Source organism: Hyaena hyaena, unplaced genomic scaffold (genome assembly GCF_003009895.1).
Source record: "Hyaena hyaena isolate Hyena2069 unplaced genomic scaffold, ASM300989v1 scaffold_144, whole genome shotgun sequence".
Classification (NCBI taxonomy): Eukaryota; Metazoa; Chordata; class Mammalia; order Carnivora; family Hyaenidae; genus Hyaena; species Hyaena hyaena.
The window spans coordinates 404,652-413,383 of record NW_024080776.1 but is presented as its reverse complement, the minus strand read 5'-3'; the positions used below and the strand labels follow the sequence as shown (position 1 = coordinate 413,383).

At 47.9% G+C, this 8,732-nt stretch overlaps 1 long non-coding RNA gene across 1 annotated transcript; it reads left to right on the top strand.

Annotated features, from left to right (window-relative positions):
- Positions 1-2,333: 2,333 nt before the first annotated feature.
- Positions 2,334-6,193, top strand: LOC120236065. Its single transcript, XR_005529565.1, has 3 exons — positions 2,334-2,408; positions 4,265-4,499; positions 4,936-6,193. It is a non-coding gene; the product is annotated as an uncharacterized LOC120236065 (long non-coding RNA).
- Positions 6,194-8,732: the final 2,539 nt, after the last annotated feature.

Sequence of the window (8,732 nt, the reverse complement as noted above, 5' to 3'; positions counted from 1 at the left end):
GGGGTGAATGAGCAGGGAAGTCCAGTGTGAAGGGGTGAGTGAACCTGGGCAGAGGTGGGGGTGAGCCTGTTCTCTCTTCAGTGGGATGCTCCATGGCCGGTTCTTTCCCAATCCAAAACCAGAGACCATGGGGCCCTTCACACCCACTTCCACTTAGTGGACTCCTCATCCAGTGCCTGTTCCAGACAGTGGGGGTGGTCCTGTAAGTGGGTCCCAGACCTGTCTGCCAAGATTTACCTTGAATAACAGAGTCCTGCTATTCCTCCTGACCCTAACCCAGAACACAGGGAGAGTAGGAAGACAAAAGAAGGTGGGGGAGGTAAAGCAGTTCTGTCTCCACCCTCAGAGGGGAATGGGTGGCCCTGGGCACAAGCCCAATGAGTGGATAGGCTGAATAAGGCTCCATGGTTCCCTTCCCCAACCCCAGCATCTTTCTCTCTATATCCCTTGAAAGTCAGTAGTCTCAATATGTGAATTCTCTTGGTCCTCTCCCTGGCACACTTCCACTTTCATGATCATTTATAGGCTGGTATCTTCCAAACTGGCATCATCAACCCAGAGCTGAGGGGTGGGCAGGGGGACACTTGTAGCTTCTAGACTGTTTACCTTGGAGAATTCATAGGTGTCTCAAACTCTACCAGCTTCCAACTCTTTCACACCTGGAACTCCCTTTCTTGCCCTTTCTACACATTGAAATCCTTCCCTTCATTAAGTCCCTTGATGCACAACACCTCACTGAAGCTTTTCAGATTCGCGCAACCACCAGCACCCATCACATCATAACGTTGCCAGAAATCAAAGAACTTGCTCATGATCCAGATGCCCTGATCAGTGCAGCATTTAGGAGCCAGAAGAGAACTCGGCTGCTGAAAAGGACCCACATGCCCCACCCTGTGTGTTTCTTTTCTGACAGTGAACAGAGCAGTTCATGGTGGTTGTGATGAGCTCTGTGCCCCCAAACAGTGTGTGTGTGTGTGTGTGTATATATACTGCTCCAGGGCAGGAACTGGTTTCTGTGCTGAAGAGTGTGCTTAGTTGTATGTGGTTAGTGACCAGTTACCTGACTGGAGCAAACTCTTGGTAGAAGAGTGGAGACAGGAGTGATTTGGTCAGAGGAGGTGACATCTGTAATGTGAAGGCAGCTCATGGTCAAGAGCCTCTTTTTCTGGCGCATTAAAATTTGGTTAATGGAGGGGCACCTGGGTGGCTCAGCCGGTTAAGCGTCTGACTTTGGCTCAGGTCACGATCTCACAATTCGTGGGTTTGAGCCCCGCATCAGGCTCTGTGCTGACAGCCCGGAGGCTGCTTCAGATTCTGTGTCTCCCTCTCTCTGTCCGTCTCCCACTCACACTCTGTCTCTCTGTCTCTCTCTCTCTCAGAAATAAATAAACATTAAAAAAAATTAAAAAGTTGGTTAATGGGAAACTGGTTAATGAAAGGTTGGGAAAGAGACCTGGGGGAAAGGAGGGAATGTAACCCCTCCTTCCCCCACAAGGACATCAAGAAGCCAGTACCTCGTGGTGGGAGGGAACCTTGGCTTCTCTGAAGTCCCCATCTCTGGGAGCTCTGGGTTATCCAGAGAATTTTGGCCTGGAATTGAGGGATTTCAGCCAGTTTTCTACCACTTGCCCTGGTTCAGTTCCACTGACCGTTTTCCCCATGCTCTTCTGTGGCTTCCCACAGTGGTCTTCTCCTGGGCTTCCTTCTGTCTGCACCATCTGTGGCCGTCACTCTGGCTGTGACGCTGCGGGCAGCTCAAGGTGGCCAGTGCCAGTGCCCCAGGGCTGCTGTCACTGGGCTGGGGGCTTCCACACACAGCCTGGGCGCTGGCATAGTGGGTAGAGCTGAGACAGGGCCCAGAGCAGGGAACAGCACAGCCTGAGAAATTTCACAGATCTGGCTCCCTCCAGAAACTGCTTGGTCTTTTTATTAATCATTTAATAGCAAGTTATAGTCTTTTACCGTTTAGAGAGTTTCTACAATGCTAACCTCTTCGATCCTCATAAGTACCTTATGCCTTTAGTATTTCACATCCTCCATTTTACAGATGAGGAAACTGAGGCTCAGAGAAATTTAAACAACTTGCCTGAGGCTTGAAACTGAATCTTTTGACTCTCAAACTTTTCGTCATTTCACTGTAGGATTTGCCTCCCACATCCTATAACCAGGTAGACCTGATTCCCCAGCACCCTCTCTGTGTGAAAGGGGGACCAGAGCTGGGGAGAGATTCAGCACCACCCCCAATCCCTGGAACTTCCTGTCATTGTGAACGCCCACCTAAAGGTTCATTTTCTTTCCACATTGTGTTGAAACATAGGAGTCCAATTCCTACTGTTGAAAGGGCAAGAAATTAGAAGGCAAGCCTCAAATTCCAACTTTGGAAAACACACTGGAAGGAGATGCTCTGTGTAAGTCTTCTGTACATTCATTTGTTCATCCAACGAATGTGTCTAGATTGCCTGCCGCGTGCCGGGAACTGTTCTAGGTGCTGGAGTGACAGTGGTGAACAAGACAGACTACGTCCTGCCCTCTGGGAGCTCACATCGTAATGTCAGGTGGTAATAAATAAGCAAGTAAATAACAAAAAGTTGCAGGTAGTGCTAGGGGCTGTACAGAAAATGCAGAAGTATGGCAGATGGAAAGTAACTGGCAGGCGCCGGGGGTGAGATCTGCTTGAGTTGGTGCTCATGAGAGACTCTTGAGGAAGAAGCGTAGAAGCTAGGATGTGGGTGACATAAGGAACAGTTTTCCAGGAAGAGGGGCCAGGAAGGGCAAAGCTCCAGGTGGAGACCCAGAAACAGATTTTAAGGAAATAATCTTCATGATAGTGGTGAGATCACATGGACCGTCATCACTGTGAGTCAGCAACACTGTGCCTAGTGGGAGGACCCATCCTGGGACCGACAATGCATAATGGGAGTTCTGTGAGAAAACCAGTTCTCCATTCCGTGCGGTGGATTTGCAGTTGGAGAATCAGGAGCTACTTCCGTGGTTTACTAGGGACTGATCTTGGCATAAGATGAGTGCTTTGGCGTGAAGGACAGGAAGAAAAAGCCTAAATTCACTGATTGTGCAGACTCTCAACCCTTGTGGCTCGTGAAACCGCAAAAGTCAGGAGGTCTTCTAAGACTCCACACTTAGGATTTTATATAGTACTGCTGGGACTTCTAGTTTGGGTTCTGACGCTGATTGTCTGTGTTTCACTGTATCTTCAAACAACTTAACCTCCCTAAACTGAGTAATATTACATTAAGTGAGCGAGTTACATTAGATGGATTCTAGGACACTTCTTATTCTTTTCCTGGTAATGCCTTCAAATGCCTACCTATTGTTTGTTGCAGCCTTTTCTGTGCCTCTGCTTTGGGTGAGGTGTGAGCCACCTCAGAAGTGAAAGTGAGTCATTCGTAATGTAGCGGATCCTCACCATGATGGGTACTGCTGTGAGCCTCTCTTGATGGAGACCAGTTGTTCCCAAAGGGTGGTCTCCAGACTGGCACGAGCAGCAGCACCTGGGAACTTGTTAGAAATGTACAGTCTCAGGCTCTACCCCAGAAACCTTGGGGATGTCACCAAAAAGTCTGCATTTCAACAATGCCTCCAGGTGACTTTTTCTGCAACTAAAGTTTGAAAGCCCCTGGTATAGAGTGTATGTGTCCTTTTTAAGATCTGGGGACTGCCAGTGATGGGTTCTTATATTTCAGTCATTCTTGTGGTCACAAGAAATGGCTGTATTCATGAGATGCTTATCCATCTTAGCTTGGCGATGAGTCCTGTGGCTGTAGGGCAGAAGGAAGGCCCCTGGCCCATACTGGGGTCCGGCCTGAGCTCCTCCGCTTGGCATCATGTCCCTGCCCACTACCTCAGGGCAGCAGCTTGGAGGATAGCGTTAGCAAGGGGATGTGCCCATCCTATAAGAAGCTTCAACCGAGGGCACCAGTGGATGTGCTTCTGCAGAGGCTGGTGTAAGGAGAGCAGGTCATTGATTATGGTTGGCGTTTACACATGTTTAAATCATGAACCTGTCCTGAGGTTAGGCATCTTTGGCAGACACATCCGCTTGCACCTGTGCTGTGAAGATCAGTGGTGTTGCAAGGTCTTGGGTCCTGAATCACAAGTAACCTGGTGATGTGCTGTCCACTGAATTTAGAGTTCTGATCCGGTTTGGTCTCTTGTCTAAATGTCCACTTATAAATCTAGAATGAGGTGACCAGATGGTCCAAATCACCCAGGACTGTCCCGTGTTTCCCCTTCCTGTCCCTCTCAGTCTGGTGTCTCGGATTTGGCCCTGCGTTGCCCACTCCTGCTGGATCTTGTCCAGTCGAGGGACAAAACGTCCTGACAGCTTCCTGAAGAATGGGAAGAAAGGAGACTCTGAAAGCACAGATTGAACTGCGTTGCCAGAGGCTGAGGAAGCCGACGCCGGCGGCGAGGGCTCCCCCATCAACAGGAGCCCCGAGGAGAGCCGGCGATGGAGGCATGCGGGTCCAGGAAGGGTAGAAGTAAGTCTGTTTCTCTGGTAGGGCTTAAAGGAGGGTTAGTTCTGGGTGGGGATTGGGGGGTGGGGCTGGGCTGGCCCCTCCTGGGCCAGAAGGCAAAGAATGGGAGGCAGATGGGCCAAGCAGGAGGTAACAAGGGCATGGGGAGAACATGCGCGCTTCAGCCCAAGCTGGCCTGGCCTCTCTGCTCACACCTTCTGCCCCCCTTTCTGAATTCTTTCATCTCTGCTCTGGCTGTCCCACCTTCCTCTTGACCTTCTATGGGCCCTGGCTCCTTGTTAACCTCTTGCGCTGCCCCCCCACCCCCCGCCCCGAGCTCCTGCTGTGTCCCACCCCCTGCCCGCTCCATGCTGCTTGCCTCATTTCTGCCCATCATTGACGTGCTGACAGCAGGAGAGTGGTAGGGGCCGGTCGTGATAAGTGCTCTCCCTGTTCACAGATGCCAGCCGTGGGCTAGAGCCCCCCACAGCAGCTCCGCCCAGGACCGCCGAATGGAGGACACACGGCGGATCTCTCTTCCTTCCCGACCGCACAAGCTGGAGCGAAGGCCACAGAAGCTGAAGAAGCAGCGCGGGGCCAGGAGCTTTCAGAACAACCCCGAGAAGAGTGTCTAGTGAACCACAGCCAGTTCTGCCAACGCATGTTGTGGGAAGAGCCCACCCGCCACTGGATCCCATCCTACCCGGGTGCTGTTCCTCATGGACTTTGAAGATCTCTCTACTTTTTTAAGCAGGTTGTTGCTGTTTCAGCTCTGGCAGCTCTGGTTAACCTTCTCCCTGAGGGAATGTTAACTTTCTTTCCATCCGAATCGTGGATGAAACTGTCTTCCCTGAAACTGGGTCCTTTCAGGCTAGAGGCACCTCTGAACATTGCTGTTTCTCAGAAGGTGCCCAGTCCGTGGCGCTCTTGTTTCCTAAGTGAACGGGGGTTCACTTCTGACAGATGTGTCTCCTGGCCGGCTCCGTGGTGCCTTTCTCCCCTCCCCTGCCCTGTCCCAGGTGAGACTCGCACCGTGGGGACCCCGCCCCTCCTGGTGAGGACCACGTATATGGTGGATGTGCTGTGGCTGGATGTGTGAGAGGAAGTCTGGTCGGGTGGAACCAATGTGTTCGTAAGTTGGGGAGTGACAGGGACATGGCTTCAGCCCTGGGAGAAGGGAGCTTGCGAGGAGGCTCACCCTCACCTCAACCACCCCCCTGTTTCCACCCTCACACCCTTACTCTCACCTCCTTGAGGACAGTTGTTCTTTTCTTTCTTATGTTAAAAGTAACTTTGGTTGTTTTTTCCATTATTGAAAAGCAGCACATCCTTGTTATAAAAACATCAGAAATATAGGCAAAAAGAAAAAGAGGAAAAAAACCAGCCCCAAATCCTACTTACCCAAAAGACAAGCATTGAGATTGTTGAAGAGCCTTCCAGATCCCTTTCATATATATATATATATGATGCTATATACACACAGCTGCACACATATGTGTGTGTATATATATGTAGACACCTAGAAATATATGCATACACATATGTATAACTGCACATATAAATGTAATATGCATGTAACTGCAGTGTCTCAATGCAACATATATTCTTTGGTAACACTCATTGTCATTTAATGCCTTATCATGAACATTAGTTTTTGTATCAGTAGGCTGGGTTTTTTTTAATGATTAAGTAATGCCTTTAATTACAGAAGAGACAATTGAGACCAGAAATATAAAGTAATTTCCAAAAAATGAGAGTGCTAAGTCATTTAGTATAAGGGAACAAAGCCAAGTGGATACAGCTCAAAGAATGCATATCCCCATTTTTTTTTTTTTTTTTTTTTTTTTTTGCCATGAGTTGCATCAATCTATAGCAATTGCCATTATGGAGATAGACTATCCTTTATTTACCTAATCTCATATGGTTCAATGTTTAGGTTGTTTCCAATTTTTCTCTATTTTAATCAGCATTAAGAATAATGAACATGGGTTCTAGTTAATCTTCATACAGTTATTTCCTTAAAATAAATCCCCAGAAGGAGATCAAAGGACGATTAGTAAAGGTTACAAAGACCTTGGAGTCTGGAGCCAACATTAATTGCTTGGCACCCAAGTGCATTAGTGCCTGGGCCACTGGGAAGGCCGCGTGTGTCCTTTCTTTGATGACTTTGTGTATCCCACTTGGGTAGCTCTGGCCTCCCTCCCCTTGCCTAGAACAAAGCATACCCGTGCGTGACGGCTAAGGTAAGCAGATGGCAAATGAGAGAGCACTGTCTCTCTGGATTGGTGCTGGGGTGTATCTCATGATTCCCCATTGGATGCTGTAAACAGTCACTCATTCAGTGCCCATTTATGGAGCAGCCCCTGTTGCAAGGTGCCAGGCTGGAGGCTCAGAAGACAAGGATGAAATTAAGCAGGGGCTCTGTCCTTGGGTGGACTCACAGCGTGGAGAAGGCCAACAACTAGTAACACATACTCACGCCTTAGCACAGTAAGAGGAAGAAATTAAGTTTGGTTGTACACCTCAAGGCAGAACATTTGGAACAATCCAAAAGTCTCAGAAAAAAACATGAAAGCACACACAGTCCACTGGCCCGCCCATGACCCCTGTGATTTCTGAGTGTGCCCTTGAGGCGATGACACTTACTTGTGGTCCTCCTCACTGGATGGCCCCTCCTCGAAGGCGTTGTCTCTGTACCTCCAGGGACCCTGGCACCGGCTCACACAACATATTCTGAAATCTGTTAAATATGAAATCCAAATGGGAAGAAACAAAATGAAAGGTAAAGGGATTCATGACTTAAACAAAGTCTCAATGTTTTATGTATGTAGGGAAACTTGCATTAATTCATGTCCTTCTGCTTGATGGAAACGTTTTCAAATATTCATTATGAAAGTAACAATCTCATTTAAGAAAATATGAGAACTCGAGACAAGGAGCACTGTCCCCCTATTTCACCATCTTATCCCAGGGCTGGAGGCATTTGAGACCTTCACTCAGAAAAAATTATATTTAGATGGTGTTGAGGACTAGAGCAGAGGCATATGGGAGTTTTGTGAATTTTTTCCCTATTTTTATTTTTAATGAAACATGTTTAATAGTTAATTATATTCACTTTGTTCAAAATTTAAATAGTGTAAGAGCATAGAGACTGGAAGTCTAAATGGCCTGGCTATATAGTTCCCTGGAGATACCCAGGGGTATCAGTTTCTTGTGAATGCTTCCAGAATTTGTCATACATTTAAAACCATGTAGGTATATAAAATATGAGTTTTTAATGGAGGGATTGGCAATACTATTACTGAATGTTCTAAGTCTAGCCTCAGCTGTCCTTGTTGACGTTAGTGGCAGGCCTAGGGTACAGGTGGAGAAGAAGAGAGAAAAGGCCAAAAAGGTGTCTGTGCGTGCACGTGTGTGTGCATGTGCATGGATGTGCGCGTGTGCATATACCATGCTCACGCATGTCTGAGTGGGAGTAGGTGGTTGTTGCTGAGGGAGACAGTGCAGGGAGGAAAAAGCAATCATCCATTCATTAGTTTATCCAAGCAGTATTTATTGAGCATCTATCCATGTGCCAGGATACTTTCCAGACCCAGGAGAATCAGGAGTGAACCAAGTCAGAATTCCTCAACCTCATGGGTATTGTTTAAAAATGGAAGGCAGTAGCGCATAAGCATAATAACTAAATTATAGTCTGTTAGAATGATGTAAGTGCTATGGAAAAATTAAGTAGGATGTTGGAGAAAGAGTGGTCAGGGTAGGTTTCATTGAGAAGGGGACATATGAGTAGATTAAAGGAGGTAAGAGAGTGAACTCTGGATATTTGGGGAAGGAGCATCCACAGAAGGAGGAGGCAGTGCAAAGGCCCTATGGCCAAAGTGTGAGGCCTGGAGGCTGTTGGCAGCTACCCCTCCACCCCTCACCTCCATGTAGTCTACTCCTGGTGACCTCACCCCTGCCTCGTCTACTCCTGGTGACCTCTACACTAAGGCCACCTTCCTCAGGTCCTGAAGAAGCCAGGGTCAGGTGGGTGTGTCCTGTCTTCAGGGCTGAGATTATTCTGCCCTAACATTAGCTTTCCCTTTCTCTAAATTTTGATCCTAATGTTTTATTTCACTCCTCCCAAGGATAATTCTGTGGCTTGGATGTTAATTTAGTCCAACTAAGGAAAAGGGTCGGGGAGAAGTAGCATAGTTGTAATAGAAAAAGCAAGACTGAGGCTTGGGGGCCCTGAGCTTTTTGTATTGGCCACGTCAT